The sequence below is a fragment of the Equus caballus genome, chromosome 22 (assembly GCF_041296265.1).
Source record: "Equus caballus isolate H_3958 breed thoroughbred chromosome 22, TB-T2T, whole genome shotgun sequence".
Taxonomy (NCBI): domain Eukaryota; kingdom Metazoa; phylum Chordata; class Mammalia; order Perissodactyla; family Equidae; genus Equus; species Equus caballus.
Window position 1 is genome coordinate 39,883,557 of NC_091705.1, and position 16,747 is coordinate 39,900,303.

General features: G+C 40.2%; 1 protein-coding gene across 4 annotated transcripts in view; it reads right to left on the reverse strand.

The window, feature by feature from the left end:
- ADNP (activity dependent neuroprotector homeobox) overlaps nucleotides 1–16,747 on the reverse strand; it is a 35,054-nt gene that overhangs the window by 12,594 nt on the left and 5,713 nt on the right. The window contains exon 2 of one of the 4 annotated variants that reach the window (XM_070246952.1): nucleotides 10,343–10,456. The exons of the other annotated variants lie outside the window; for them this stretch is intronic. The gene's annotated coding sequence lies outside the window, so the exon portion shown is untranslated. The remainder of the gene's footprint in view (nucleotides 1–10,342; nucleotides 10,457–16,747) is intronic. 4 annotated transcript variants of the gene reach the window in all.

Genomic DNA, 16,747 nt, shown 5'->3' on the forward strand with positions numbered 1-16,747 from the left:
TTCAGCATTATTATTACCACATAATTTTGAGTGCCAGGGAAAAGAAGTTTTTGTCGTCTGGGAAATGTCCTGCACATTGGTATGGCATTCTTTTTCTTTTAAAGATTGGTACCTGAGCTAACAACTGTTGCCAATCTTTTTTTTTTTTTTTCCCTTTCTGCTTTTTCTCCCCAAATCCCCCCAGTACCTAGTTGTATATTTTAGTTGTGGGTCCTTCTAGTTGTGGTACGTGGGAAGTCACCTCAACGTGGCCTGATGGGCAGTGCCACGTCCGCGCCCAGGATCCAAATCAGCAAAACCCTGGGCCGCCGTAGCGGAGCGCGCAAACTTAACCACCCGGCCACAGGGCTGGCCCCAGCTATGGTATTCTTAAAGAAACATCCTTAAAAGTTTCTGTACACTACCCAAACTAAAGACACTAATGGTTGTGTAACGTGCCCCGCAGCCGGCACCATACCTGGACAAAAACACTCACTCACTGTCATGGAATGAATGCTGAGACAGGGAAAAGCTGTCCACTCAGCATCAGAGCAAATAACAATCATTACAGACTTTATGGGATTCTTTAGAAAAACGAAAAGCCTGTATGTATGTGAGGGAATTGAAAAATTATTTAAATGACCTAACATATTAAAGCAGAAACTCAGATCCACTTTCCCAAGTTTCTTAAAAACAAAGGTTAAGAAAATAAAATTAGTAAAACTTGGGCAGTTGAGAATTTGTATGGCTTCCAATGTGACCATAAATATTTCCCATAAAATACGGTAAGAATTTATCATCAAGTTAATAATCCAAATCAATTGTTCAGGATATAAAGTAGTTCTAAGAAGCAAAAATAAAAATCAAAGCATCAGGAATTAAAATTTAATACACGCAAATCTGGTTTTCTAATTAATAAGCGCTGTTACTCTATAAAACCACTACCATTTGTAAAGCACAATCATAAACTCAACTAATCCAAATGGAATAAGATAGCACATTGCCTCACTTATTATTTGAATCTAAAAATCAATATTAACTATAAAGAAATGGAAAAGAAAAGAAAAAAATAGTAAAGCCTACCAAAACAAATAGTAACTCCTAGAAATTCTGAATCTGGATGTGTTACCAGAACTCAGAAGTCTCAAAATATTCTATATGAAGTACCAAAGTGCAGCTGAGGCCAAAAGAGGAATGCGGTTCACTGAAAAACACTCCTCAGCCTTCTCCTCCAGATGGAAGTGCCGCTAGCTCCAAAGGGTGACGGTCGTGTCCTCTGCACTATCTGCCGTCCAACGATTTGTGTACTTAGCTAAGAGCACACTAAAAGTCACTTCTGATACAAATTAATGTGCATTCAAGGCCAAATCCATTATTTCATATGGAAACGTTTATACCATCTTTTTGATGGTTTTTTATCAGTTGCTTGATAGAACAGTTCCCACAAACCAGGTCATTTAGAAAGAACCAACCACCTGACAGAAAAATGTTTCAGAAATACAGAACATGTTGTTACAAGCTAATTCTGAAGAGACCAGCGATCAAAATGGATGTCCACAGACAATGAAGTCTGAGGAGAGACATCTTGTTTCTCTATTCATTTCATAAACTCTCTGTGGGCCAAAATCCAGCAGTTGTTTTGGAACTTCCCAAGTAACCCTGCTTCACTTTAGAGCAGAGAGGTGCCTAGAAGGCAGCCATTAGTGGTCTTCCCTGCCTCCTGGGTAAGCAGCTGGACATCTCAGCAAAACACATACACAAAGATTTGGAAATGTTGCCACCAACCTATATAGAAAACATCCAAGGGAGTCAAACTGCAGCTCAGGATGAAGGAAAACCCATTCTCCTATGGGAAAATACCAGACAGTCTAAGTGCCCACCCCCAGCTGACCAGTCATTTCTAGAGCTCCAGATGAAGCACCTCACTGTGTGGGAGATGCCCAATTTATCCACCTACAGACCCGAAAACGTGAACGTGCTCATAAGGCAGCTGCATTACAAGAAACTTCTAATTTATAAAAAGTGACATTTCAGCCATAGAGTAAATCTCGTTTACTTATTTAGGCTGAATTAAACAAGCTTATAAATACAACAGCAATACTGTTTATTGGAAAATGCTGTACAAAAAATAGTTCTTTGTTCTATGATTAGTAACTAGGAGGAACCCAAGTTAAAGTTTACACTGAAAGATGTACATACTGAGTTAGGATCATAACTGTCTCATAAGCATATTTCTGACATTCTAAGAATCTTGGGAATTCTATCATCTGCCCCTTTCCCCACATAGAGGTGCCCTCCGTCTATCCGCTTAGGGAGACCATCTCCAAGATTTTGTCCATTTGGAATTGGAATAACACATCCATATGCATGAGCATCCTCAAAATATTTAGGAATATTCTTCTGCCTTTTTTTTGCTTTAAATAAAACACCCCACCCCGCCCCGTATACAAAACAGGCACACAGGACAGGACTATGCGCAAAGAAGGCTCCCTCTCACTCCTGTTCTCTAGCCACACAGCTCTCCTTCCCAAAAGGCGCCACTGTTACCATTTCTTGAACTTTTCTACGCCTGTAAGAAGCCAAAGTTTCCTTAAAAGAAAGTCTCCAAGAAACCCCATCAGTTAATGTTAGAATTATTACGGGTGATAAGAAAAAGAACTCAAGAGCCCTATGCCCTTTTTGTAGCTCACTGCTTGTGTTAAGAAACAACTTCAGGGACCGGCCTGGTGGTGCAGTGGTTAAGTGCCCACAGTCTGCTTCGGTGGCCCCGGGCTCACCGGTTCGGATCCCGGGTGTGGACATGGCACCACTTGACACGCCATGCTGCGGTAGGTGTCCCACGTATAAAGTAGAGGAATGTGGGCATGGATGTTAGCTTAGGGCCAGTCTTCCTCAGAAAAAAAAGGAGGACTGGCAGATGTTAGCTCAGGGCTAATCATCCTCAGGGGGAGAAAAAAAAAAAAAAGAAACAACTTCAAATCAACAGCTGGCTCCAGGGTTCATTAATGTTATCTATTTGAGTCTTGTTCAGAAACTTTTACAAAAATTACTCCTGGCCTCCTCCCCACCCCTCAAAAGCCCTTTGAATTAGGAATTTGGACAGGGGACCCATACTTTAAGTCTCTAACTGAGGGGTTGGAACAGAGAAAATAGGAAATTGACTGCCTGAGATTAACGGCTATTTCCTCACTTTTGAATAGAAAGAGAGCTTAAAAACAATTTTTTTTTTTTTGAGGAAGATTAGCCCTGAGCTAACTACTGCCAATTTTCCTCTTTGCTGAGGAAGACTGGCCCTGAGCTAACATACATGCCCATCTTCCTCTACTTTATACGTGGGATGCCTACCACAGCATGGCTTTTTGCCAAGCAGTGCCATGTCCGCGCCTGGGATCCAAACCAGCAAACCCTGGGCCACTGAGAAGCAGAACATGCACACTTAACCGCTGCGCCACTGGGGCGGCCCCAAAACAAAATACTTATAAGCATTACTCTTACAGAGGAAGATGCCTTACAATAATGTCAAAAGTTGTCTAGAGACGGGCTTACTTTCTCGCCAGATCTGTCCCCAGGTGGCTAATCCTTTCTCTTGAGCCTCCCTGGCTATCAGGACGGCCATTTTCACCAGGTCAGCACCATTATCCCGTTAGCAAGGAGAGTTCCCTTCAGCCAAACCATAAACCTCTCAACTTATGGCATAAAATAGCCAATTTAATAGAACAGAATGATTGTTCACCTGTTTATCAATCATTTTCAGTCTCTACACTTTGCCAGTCAATGTGCTAGGAAAAGAGAGATGAATAGGACACAGTTCTTTCCCTTCAACAAGAGTCCATCACTTCTAGGAGACAGGACCTAGAGGACACAGCAGGTACTCGGTCACTGGAGCAAAGATGCTTGTTTTTGCCCGCCCAACTTCCTCGTGGAACCATCCCGGCCACAGCTGATGTGCTGTCAGGAAGCCCGTTCTCCATCAGAGCAGGGTGCACATGACTCAGACTGACCAATTAGAGTATGTTGCCTCTGCAGACACTGATTAGTACACAGCTGGACATATGCCACAAACAGGGCTGATAGTGATGCTGAAAAGGAGAGTCAGGACCTGCCACCACATGGAGAAAGCAGAGGGAGGGAAAAAGTCCTGCTGTCACTGCTTAAGGTCCTCAACCCAGCTGTGCCTGAAAGACAGCCCACCCCCCGACCCCAACAACTTATTACAGACGAGCAAACAGGATTATTTTTGCTTAAGCTTTGGTTCATGTCACCAAAAGTCTTGGCAGACCCACTGGACAGCAAGACACAAAAGAAGTGAATAAGTAAGAGGAAAGATGGGGAATTTTATGAACAATAATTATACTTGTGAATTGGGTCTAGTAGGAAGAACATGAGTTGCCATGTTCAGTTCAACTGTTCCCCCACCCCACCCCCCGTACAAACTACATCAGGAAAATGCAGTTATTCGGAAAGATGCTTTGACCTCTGGTTTCAAAAACACTGTATGGAAAGAGTCACTTTCTAAACTCTAAAACATTTTGGGGAAAGCTCAATGACCTACTAATAATAGAGTTAACATTTGCAAGTGTTTTATTAGTAAGTGAAGATACGTAGCTTTTGGGTAAGCATATGCCATCTGATGAACTAGACTTCAATCAACACTTTTTGAGAATGATTTAAAATCACTTTTTAATGATTCAGCCACATTCCTTCCTATTGATCTTTGCAAATTATACCCACACCTACTGACTGGGGCCAAAACATTAAAGTTTTACTAATCCTGGCCAAACTCCTACTCACGTGCTTTCTTAGAAAGCAAGAGTCAGACTGAAGTGAAAATCTGAGATCTGTAGCCCTGGGCTACAGATGAATGAAAACCATATAAATTATACACAAGACTAATCAAATACACGCACCTCTTTTCCCTCCAAATACCAAAAGCCAAAATACTCCTTTACTCCAAGTGCCAAGAGGGTAAATAAAGGCAGAGACAGCCTGTCTCATGAGGAAATCTCTGTAGGCTGTACAGGGGAAGGCTGATGATACAACATCAGTGACTGTGAACTTTACTTAAGCAAAGAGGCCATTAGCCAAGAAACACAATTATAATCATTTATGAAACAAGAGCTCTGGCAAAAGGCTTGGGATCTAGTCAGGTGCTGCACTCAGACTCTTCTGGGTCAGCAAGATGGAGGGGAACCCAAGAGCTGACAGTGCTAGTTCAGCAGGCTCAAGGCAAGGTTTGCAGAACCTGACGCGCCAAGAGTCAACGGGCCTGTCTATGTATGGTAATCCCTCTGCAAAGCCACCAGATCAAGAATAGCACCATTTAGTCCCTGTTTTTAGTGGTAGAAGAAAAGCATTTATAACCTTTTTTGCCATCAGAAAGTAAAGACAAAAACAAACAAAGACATAAAACCCAAGCCTAAATCTTTGACCAGGCACAGATAAACCACCAAGACAGGAGAAGAAAAAAAGTCTCCAAATCACTTCTCCAGATTACACTGTAACCTACTGCAAGTATGGATCTAGCAGGGTATTTTCCAGTATCTAATTCTTCATATTTTTACGTGCATCCTTATATGATGTTTTCCAAGTTCCTAATAAGAAAATATGGTGCTAATTTAACATGCCAGAAAACACAGAAGCAAATATGACAGTGTATCTTAGTTTCCATCACCCGCTACTTTCTAATATTTGGGAACTGAACTCTGAACATATACCAGGAGTGACAACTAATGCATCAGTTCAACTGTTCCCCCACCCCACCCCCCGTTCAAAGAGGTCAAATCCTTGTTTATAAGAAATCTTAGTTAAAATACAAAAAAGATAAAAAGTAGAGGGGCTCAGGTTGAAATGGAGAGAGGAATAAGGAAAATTTCACTGTTTCCAAGTATTTCCTTGAAATAGTTACTTGTCTAAACTAAGCTCATAATGCAACTTTATGCCAAGGTGGCAGTCTACTGAAATGTAGCATCTGGACCTAGTGGGCAATCAACCAAAGCAGGAAGTTTGAAGGCTAGAAAAGAATTCCAATAGTTTACTGAAAGTCTCCCCTAAATAAAATTATAGTCTGATGGTTATAAGAAGCCCAGAGGAGACTAAAGATTAAAACATAGCTTATATACTTTGATGTTGTCTTTTAAATATTTCTACATTAAAGCTGTAAAGTGTATACATATATATATGGTCTCTCTGGGAAGCTCGTGTACCGGGCCAGGGCGACCCAAAGGCTGGAAATGATGCCACTGACAATGAAGACAAACAGCAGCCGTATTTTCTAAGTTAATGAAAATTAGGAAGACATTCAAGCTACTACAACATAAACAATTTCATTTTTGGTAATATCATCAACCCAAATTAGTATGTAAGAAATTCAGACCCTCAATACTTAAAACAAAGTACTCCAATTAATGCTGATGCAAGTATTTTTATGAAGATCTTATAACCCAAACTGGGGTTTAAGAGTCAGATATTTGACGTTTCTTTAAACCACTGATCTAACTAAAAAATATTGTCATGCTATTTTCTGAAAGGCACAGGCATTTTAAGATTCCCATGAAGAGAAGCAAAGCATCAGTTACTTCACTGCTACCCACAACGGTACTTTTTAAAAAAACTCAGATTTTGTCACATTTCCGTGGAAACATTTAGGACCCATTAAGGTAAAAATTATTATTTAGGCAGAAGAAAACATCATTCCCATATTTATGCACTGTCTTCTCCTGCCGCCCCTCAGCAACATAGTTAATACCTGTCAATATCACTCATTGAGAAAAATTGTGGTCATTGTAAAACGCTGTTTCTTTTTATAAATTAATGAGCGCTTATCTTTCCTGACCCAGGATGTGAAGTGGTGAACGGACACCTCATTTGCTTTTAAGAGTGTCACTAAGTCCTACATTTAAGTTAAACCAGTTGTAAAAAGGTTTATATATTTGTATTTTTAAAAATGAACCTTGCGGCTGGCCCCGTGGCCGAGTGGTTAAGTTCACGTGCTCCACTGAAGTGGCTCAGGGTTTTGCTGGTTCAGATCCTGGGCACGGACATGGCACCGCTCATCAGGCCACGCTGAGGTGGCGTCCCACGTGCCACAACTAAAATATACAACTATGTAGTGGGGGGATTTGGGGAAAAAAAGAAGAAAGAAAAGAAAGAAGATTGGCAACAGTTGTTAGCTCAGGTGCCAATCTTTAAAAAAAAAAGAGAACCTTGTTAAAGCCTTGTGAGAGCAACCCTCCAATGAGTGAGCACACTAAGATGCTGGGGCCCATTCAGTCTGGAAGCAATCATCTATTCAATCTTTTTCTAAAACACACAGTCCCGAACAGAAGCAGCTTATCTTTCAATTTCCTATAAGCTTGGGCAAAAGACCGTCCAGATGCCAGGGGCTCTTCACAGAAAGGCAGCCCTGTCTCCTCCCTCTCCTCCCCTCCTCAATCCCAAAGACCACACAAGTCACAGCCTGACTCTCCAGGGGCAGAGTGCTCTTCTGGATTAGCAGATAAAACTTCGCAGCGTGACAGAGGTCAGGGGAAAAAGTTTAGTCTTCTCACTCCTTAATCTTACCAGAAAATGTACAGCAGTGTCGAGGCTAAAAAAGGGAGTATTTGGAAAGCTCAGGAGAAAGAGAAACTACTTTGCAACTAAAGACAAAAGTTAAATTTGGATAATGAACATCAATTATACTGCTTAGGATAATCATATTAGAATACTGTAAAGACAGACAAGAAGCAGGCAAAAAAAATATAACCAATTTCTGTTTTCTTCTTTTCTTTCTTTTTTTTTTTTTGAGGAAGATTAGCCCTGAGCTAACTGCTACCAATCCTCCTCTTTTTGATGAGGAAGACTGGCCCTGAGCTAACATCCATGCCCATCTTCCTCTACTTCAAACGTGGGACGCCTACCACAGCATGGCTTTTGCCAAGCGGTGCCATGTCCACACCCAGGAGAAGCGGAACGTGCGAACTTAACTGCTGCACCACCGGGCCAGCCCTGTTTTCTATTTTTAACTACTAACTGCATAGGCTTTTACTATTCTCTCAGTTTGATAATTAAAAAACCCCAATTAATTGAGCAAAGTGTCAAATACAAAATTGCCTCCACTTCAGGAAAAAACTTTGATTTTCTTCAAGTTTTTCACTCAAAGCAATTATTAAACTCCTTATAATTACGTTTTCATAACTATTTCTTTGGTAGACTGTATTTATGCAAGGCAAAATGAGTATATTTCTCTAAATAAAGCATCCTGTACAAAAACATCTGGTCTCTTTCTATAAACAACACGTGAACGCCTTCCACAAACAAGCTGCTCTAAGGGACTCTCTTCCTGCTTGATCACCTCGAGCGAGGGACACACAGCCCACCAGGCAGCTCATTCCACACTGGACAGCTCTGTTCACAAGTTTACTCTTCACAGTGTTTTGTAACCTGGCCACAGCTCTCTCTTCAGCTATAGAAGTCTAATTTACTCAGACACATCTAACAACCGTTCAAGTTTTTATGACACTTCCTCCTTTCCTCCCAAGTCTTCCTCCTTCTCCAAGTTAACCACACTCAGTTCTTTTCACCATTCCTTCTGTTATCACATAAGCCAATCTCTAACTGATGGGCTCCAGTTTGTCAATCTCTTTGGTGCCCTGAATAAACTGGCATTCCAGCTATGACATAATCAGAAGATCAAATGGGACAACACTTTTCTAATTCTGGATATTATTTCTATTTATTTATTTTTGTGAGGAAGATTGACCCTGAGATAACATTTGTGCCAATCTTCCTCTATTTTGTATGTGGGATGCTGCCACAGCATGGCTTGATGAGCAGTGTGTAGGTCTGTGCCCAGGATCTGAACCTGTGAACCCTGGGCCACTGAAGTGAAGCATGTGAACACAGCCACACCACCACTGGGCCGGCCCCTGGATATTATTTTTAAATTAATGCTCCTGAAAGGTACATTTCTGTAGGTGGCAGCCACTTCACACATATGACTACAACCAACCAAAGTATTTTTTTTTTTGCATATGTGCTGCCTTTTTCAGCATTAGCTGGTTCAGCTGATGGGAAAAAAGATTTTGCACTGAATCCATGTCTAGTTAGAAAGGAAGGAACTATCAATAGTCTTTTGGTGTGTTCTCAATTGAAGGGGCATGAGCATTTTGATTCCAAAATGAAAAAGAACACCCAGGAAACACAAGAGATTGAGATTTACATTGAAAAGCAAAAAATTAACTGAAATGTTATGAAAAAGCAGCACTTTGAATCAAAGATGCTAGGGGTTGCCTAATCTCCTCTTCTCGTTTTACAGATTAGCAACTGAGATGCAGCAACTGGCCTGAGGGTGATTAGCTAGTCAGTGGCAGCCAGGCCTCAAGAGCATCTCCAGATCTAGGATGCAGTGCTCCTCCCATTACCCATGCAGATGAAGCTCTGATCTCTGACACTGATTAAAAGTAAACAACACATTATATACATACATGTGAAAGTGCCAGAACTTCAATACCCAAGGTTGAAAAGACCTTAAAAAACTTCAGCCAAACCAGCTCAGGTAGTGATACACAGATTGAGAATACACATACATCCCAGGTTAGATGGTCCCATCACATGCAGAGAAGAACCGAAACAAGAACTCAGCTCTGAGACTGTTTGCCCTAAAGCACTCTTACTAGCACTGTGGATGCCAACAGACACTAGTCACATCTGAAGGATATCTTTCCATCCAAACTTTAATGGTAATATCTTGCAAAATGAAAAACACAACCTTGGTACCCTTACATAAAATATTAGCTTTTCATAAAACAGATGTATCCTATGTCTCTCCTTTATGATCTTCCCATTATCAATACTCATAGCATGTTCTTCCAAAAATTGCTTGGAAAAGCAGATGCTTTGATGATATTTTTTCTTTTTCTGAAGGGCAGGGGTAGGCAGGAGGCCAGTCTGCTCAACTACTTCTCAGGCTCCTTTTCCAAATAAAGTTCTCTTCGTTTTTGTTACAAAAATTGGAAAATGAAAACATACATCCACACAAAAACTTGTACACAAATGTTCTCAGCAGTATTCACAATACCCGAGGAGAAAACCAAATCTGATGAATGGATAAATAAAATGTAGTATATCCACACAACGGAATGATTCAGCCATAAAAACGAATGAAACTCTGATATATGCTCCACCATGGGTGACCCCTGAAAACACTATGCTAAATGAGAGAAGTCAGTCACAAAAGGCCACTTATTGTATGATTTCATTTACAGCTATGCGTGCTTAACGACAAGGATATGTGCTGAGAAATTCATTGTTAGGTAATTTTGTCATTGTGTGAACATCACAGCATGTGCTTACACAAACCTAGATGGTACAGCCTACTACATACCTAGGCTCTATGGTACTAATCTTATGGGATCACCATTGCATATGCAGTCCATTGTTGACCAAAACGTTCTTATGCAGCACACGACTGTATATGAGATGCCCAGGACAGACATATCTACAGAGACAGAAAGGAGATTAAAGTTGCCTAGGGATGGAGCAGTTAGGGGGGAAAATAGACGGTAACTACTAACGGGTACTGGGTTCTTTGTGGGGTGATGAAAATATTCTAAAATTGACTGTGGTAACAGTTGCACAATGCTGTGAATATACTAAAAACCAGTGAATTGTACACTTTAAATGGGTGAATTGTATGGTATATGAATTATATCTCAATGAAGCTGTTACCAAAAAAAAAAAAAGTCAAAAAAAACAAAAGACAAACCACCACAAAGCTATTAAGTCTATTACAAAATACAGATAGAGATAAGGCAAAGAACACAAATAATTTTGGGGCTGGCCCAGTGGCGCAGCGGTTAAGTTCGCATATTTCGCTTCGGCGGCCTGGGGTTCACCAGTTTGGATCCTGGGTGCGGACATGGCACTGCTTGGCAGGCCCTGCTATGGCAGGCGTCCCACATATAAAGCAGAGGAAGATGGGCACAGATATTAGCTCAGGGCCAGTCTTCCTCAGCAAAAAGAGGAGTGGTGGCTGTGGATTATTAGCTCAGGACTAATCTTCCACACACACACAAAAAAAAGAACACATAATTTTACCCAAAGACAAGACAGTAGTTAACAGTAGGGTATATTTACCCTTCCAGATTTTTTATGCACACATAATTTGTTTTTCTTTTAAAAGAAACATAATCCATATATTTCAGTATTTACTTATGCAGCAAGAAAACGAATCCTGCTTAAAAATTTTATAAATTAACTTTTATTTTAAGAACTGTACTTTCCAGTAAGTTAGATATTAGCCACAAATGGCTATCAAGCATTTAAACTGTGGCTAGTCTGAACCAAACTGACATATGCTTTCAAAATGTTATTTGTTTATTTATATCGTGGTAAAATACACATAAAATTTACATCTTAACCGTTTTAAGTGCACAGTTCCATGGCATCAAACAGTCCTAACATTGTGCTACCACCACCATCATCCATCCCCAGAACTTTTCATCTTGTAAAACTGAAACTCCATACCCATTAAACAATACCTGTGCATATGGCAGTCACTCTTCTACTTTGTCTCTAGGATTTTGACTATTCTAAGTACTTCACGTAAGTGGAATCATAAAGTACTTGATTTTTTGTGACTGGCTAATGTCCTCAAGGTTTATCTATGTTGAAGCATACATCAGAATTTCCTTCTTTTTAAAGGCTGAATGACATTCTGCACTATATATACACCACATTTTGCTTTTCCATTCATCTGCTGATGGACACTTGGATTGCTTCCACCTTTTAGCTACTGTGAATAATACCGCTACCAACATGGGTGTACAGTGTACAAGTGTTTCTTTGAGACCCTGTTGCCAGATCACGCAGTAATTTTGTTTCCACAGGAGTTCTACCAATTATATTCCCATCAACAGTGCACAAGGGTTCCAATTTTTCCACACCCTCATCAACAGTTTTTTTTTGAGTAGGCATCTCAGTGGGTGTGAGGCAGTATTTCACTGTAGTTTTGATTTGCTTTGCCCATTTGAGATATGCTTTTAAGTATAAAATATACTCAGAATTTCCAAGGTCTAGTGTAAAAAAATGTAAACTATCTCATAAACACCTTTTCAAAAATACCGACTATATGTTGAAATGACAATAGTTTGGCTATACTAGGTTAAAAAGATTATTAAAATTAATTTCACTTTTTATTTCTTAAAATGTGGCTACTGGAAACAAAGATGAACCTCGAAGACATTATGCTAAGTGAAAGAGCTAGTCACAAAAGGACAATATCATGATTCCATTCATACAAGATACTAAGAGTGGCGAAATTCAGGGAGACAGAAAGCACAAGGGTGGCTGCTAAGAACTGGGGGGAGGGGAGAATGGGGACTTATTGTTCAACGAGTACAGAATTTCAGTTTCGCAAGATGAAAATGGGTTCTGGAGATGGATAGTGGTAATAGTTGCACAACATATCAGCGTATGTAATTAATGTCACTCAACCGAACACTTAAAAGTGATTAAAATGATAAATTTTATGTTACATATATTTCATCACAGTTGAAAATAAACAATTTTTTAAAATGTGGCCACTGGAAAATTTAAGGCAACAGTAGTAAACAGTGGAATCTATCACTTCTGTCAATGTCAAAGGCCCCAATTCACTCTGCCTTAACTAAAGAGATTTAATCTAGCTGAGGCTACTTTATAGAGAAGTTCAACTATTTTTTAGTTTTGCAAAACTGAAACGATTCCAAAAGATGTAGCAGTACAGAAAAGATTTCTACAAAATCTCTACGTGTTCAATTTTCAGATCACCTTAAATTTCTTTCAAACAGCTAAAGGACAGAACTACAAAAGGGGAGGTCCTAGGAAGAATAAAATAGGAAGCCTTTTCAAAGGTAACAGAATGATGAAACATTTAGCACTTTAAGCAAGTTTTGTTTTCTTTCTTGTTGGTGTGGCTCATTAATATCAAGCCAAGAATATAATGGGAAATACATACTCTGGTTCACCACCTTATCAATCACAAAAATTATAATCACACTGTGACTTAAAAGTTTTAAATTATTTTAAATGCTCATCACGGGTGATCCCATAGATTTAGTAAAATACGACCTGAAATTGTAATTGATACAGCTAGTAAAGAGGTATTTATACTGTAAATTACAATCACCATGAATCATTTTTCAGCAGAGATTAGTTTTCCTGATCTCAACTGATGGACTAAACAGAATCTTTAAAATATGCAGGACAAGGGTGCCATCTCACTATTCAAGGCAAAGAAGGTCACTAAAAGAACACTGCCTGTCTTTTCCCTGCTATAGCTCTAGCGTCTACACCCGTGGCTGGCACATAGCAGGCACTCAGTAAACGTGGACTGAATGAACAGTCCCTGCCTAGAAAGGGCTCACAGGGATGACACCACTTAACCATCTACAGGAAAAGAAGCAATGTCTCAGCTGTGTCACAAACTAAATGCTCTGAGGCTTCAAGAGGGAGAGGGTTCAGTTTCAGCAGGGGAGATCAGGCAGGAGAGGGTTGAAGTAGCTGCTGAGCTGGGGCCACTAAGTTAGATCGAGAATCTGGATCACTGCAAAACTTGCTGGCACACTTCCAGAGGTGGGAAAGCAAGGAGTTCTAGGAACTACTGCATAGAGTCAGAATGGCTGTTATGTCAAGCTTCTGAGTAATAATGAACGACAAGGTTGGAAAGGCAGGTTAGGAACAGGACAGAGGCCTTGAGTGTGAAGCTAGTGTCTTCTGCTGCCATGTCTGCTGGATGCTGAGGGGATGGTGCAGCTACTGAAGTAGAGAAATGATACAATTCAAAAGGCACTTTAAGAGACTCAATCTGGTCATGTTCGGCAGGTCCCATGAAAAAAGGTCTGGAGGACGTCAATTAAGTAGAAAAGTGGATACCAGACGTAGCCAAGTGTCAGAATGACCTGAAGGAGCCTTACGCTCATTCCAGAACTACTCAATCTGAAAGGTCCGCAAATCACCAGAGCCTTAGATATAAGGTAATAAGATATTAAAGTGACAGCAAAAGGAAGGGGGGTAAAAGTTCAAGAGTGAAGTCGACAGCCTACATCAAAATCTGTGTTTTCCAATAGGACTATATTGTTTTCATGGAGAAAAATTTAGTTGACCTATCAGCCAGACGCAACTTTTACCTCAAAACTTCAAACTTCTATAACAAGAAGTAAGGGGACATAGCACAGTAAAGCTTTCCTCTGCTAGAAAAGAAAGATGGTGTGCTGTAGTGATTAAGAATACAGCTCCAGGGCTGGACAGATCTGTGTTTAAATTCTTGCTCTGCCACTTACTAGCTTTGTGACCCTAAAAGTGTTAACCTCTGGAGGTCTGTTTCCTTACAGTATAACCAGAAGGACACTATTCCATTGTTCAAATGTCAGAAGGATTAAATGAGATGATGCCAGTTAATGCTTTTAAAGCAGTTATCATTATTCCCTTAAACCAGATCAGATACTAGAATAATCACTTTGAAAATTATGAGTTCACACTAGGGTATAATCTTTTAAAAAGCATGGACTATTATTACTCCTGAGAATCAGATGTGGTTGTCACACATCTGTTCCTGTACACACTGTAATGCACATACTTACACAGTGATGTTTTCACACGATACTTTACATTTGTGTGACCCATTCATGCTAAGAGCATATTCTTAACTTTACAAGCTCTGTGACACTTAAAATGCTTATACAATAGAACAGCTGCCGTACCCAAAATAAACCTAGGTGACTTACAGTTACGTAGAAACATAAAGGCGTGATCTAGATTTTGCATATTTATTTTTAAAAAAATATGTGGGTCGCTCCTCTTTTAAGACGACTTTCAGACTAAATGACTAGTGCCTACAACTGGAAACTGCTATTCCGCTGCTGCTTATCCTGTGACTTTGAGGATTTAGACTTCAGACAAAGGACCCAGCTGTGACCACCAGAACTTCTAAAACGTCAGTGGAGCCAACGGTTTGCAGGGTGCACCTCTGAGTGTGCTGAGACACTTTCAGATACCTACACAAATGGAGGGGAAGATGACACCTCAGGGACAAGACAAAAGCTGAGCAACAGGAGATGTTTTAACCCTTTACTGATTTTATATACTAGAGTTCACAGAAAATTTTATTTGAAAGGGGGAAAGATGCTTCACTGCTTAAAAAAGAAAAAAAAGAACAAGAACATCTTTAACACGGCAATCCAGCTTTAGGGATAGTGTGAGAGGGGGAGTGTTTCCCAATTTACTCCATTTTAAACAGGCAGTCCAGCAAGGCAGGAACACACCGTGGGGAGTGATTCCAATACTTCGCTGACTATAGAAGAACTCCATAGGCTTAGAGCTGCGTGCTGTCAACACAGGTGGACAACCTGGCTTAACAGAAATGTGAAAAAGGGAAATCAATTAATTCACAAGCAGGCCTAACAGGACATCCAGATATGTTCATTTATAATCATCCCAGAAGCATGCCACTGGTTTTTGCATCTAAATAGCATAAAACAAAAAGTAGGTTATTGTCAATCCCCTAATAATAAATTTTCCATGTTCTATCAAAACTATTCAGAAATAATTTTCCCATAGTAACGGGAAATGTTTTTTTCCTCACCATTCTTGAACACTTGAATAATTTATTTGAATCATCTTCTGAAGTTTTTCTAAGCTATCTCCAAGAGTCAAGGCTTAGCCAAGGCATTCTTTGTAGCAAAAGCATCATTCTTGAAGCAGGTTTTGCCACTTGATGGCTCAATCCTTACACTTAAGCGCAAAAAAATTTTATTTGTATTTTTTTTGTCGTTTTTAAGTATAAGTGATCTCGAACCAGGATTCTGAGCATTCTCGGCATTAGGACTCTCCCAGTCTCAGTTCATTTCTTTCACAAGAGCAAGAACTCTAATTGACTTAAATTTACAACTCCAATTTAAAGTTTTTAATAAATTCCACCATACTTCCACTGGATAGAAGTTTCTTTAGATACACCAGGTTTTAAGAGACCACTCATACAGGTTTCTCAAGTGGAGCCAGCTCTCACCAAAAAGGGAAAGCTTTACAGGTTTTCAAGGGAAGCACAGGTTTCTACAAGCTCTTAAATGGAGCATAGAGGGTTCCAAAAAAGAAGAGGCAGAAGGGCAAAAGCCAGCAATTATCTGTCTAAGCAGAAATAAGTGCTCAGAGGAGAGAAGGAACAAGACTGCCCTAAACCAAAACACTAGGAAAAGCAACAGGACCATAGACAAATTTTCTTTTTAGATCCTTATACAGGCAACTTCAACCCAGACATGCTACTTCAACTAACCACCACCAGCACAACTTTCACCAGTCCTCTCCTGCCGGGGGTGTGGCTAGCTTCTTTAACTGTGGAGCCCATTTGGGATCTTTGGGTGTTAGCTGACATATAAGCACAAAACATCACTATGAAGTTACGAAGCATTCATTTGAGCCCTCATTAGCCAAACAGCTCACAGGAGCACTATAAAAGCCTGTGTTCCAAGCACAGGCCTAGGAACCAGCCCAGGCATATTCTGAGGCTCACTTCATCATTGCACGTGCTAGTGCCTTGATTTCCCTACTTGTGCTGCAAGGACAGTCCTGAGAGAATTAAGAATGGTTTACAAAGTGCTTGGAAAATAAAATGGGCAAGCCATCAATATTATGTTATGATACCATAAAGGCCAGCAAGGGGGCCTTTACACTTACAGCTCATCCTTACTAAAGGCATCAACCAAGTCACATGAGAAGTGACACACAAACACAAACAACCCAAAGCTGAGTGACT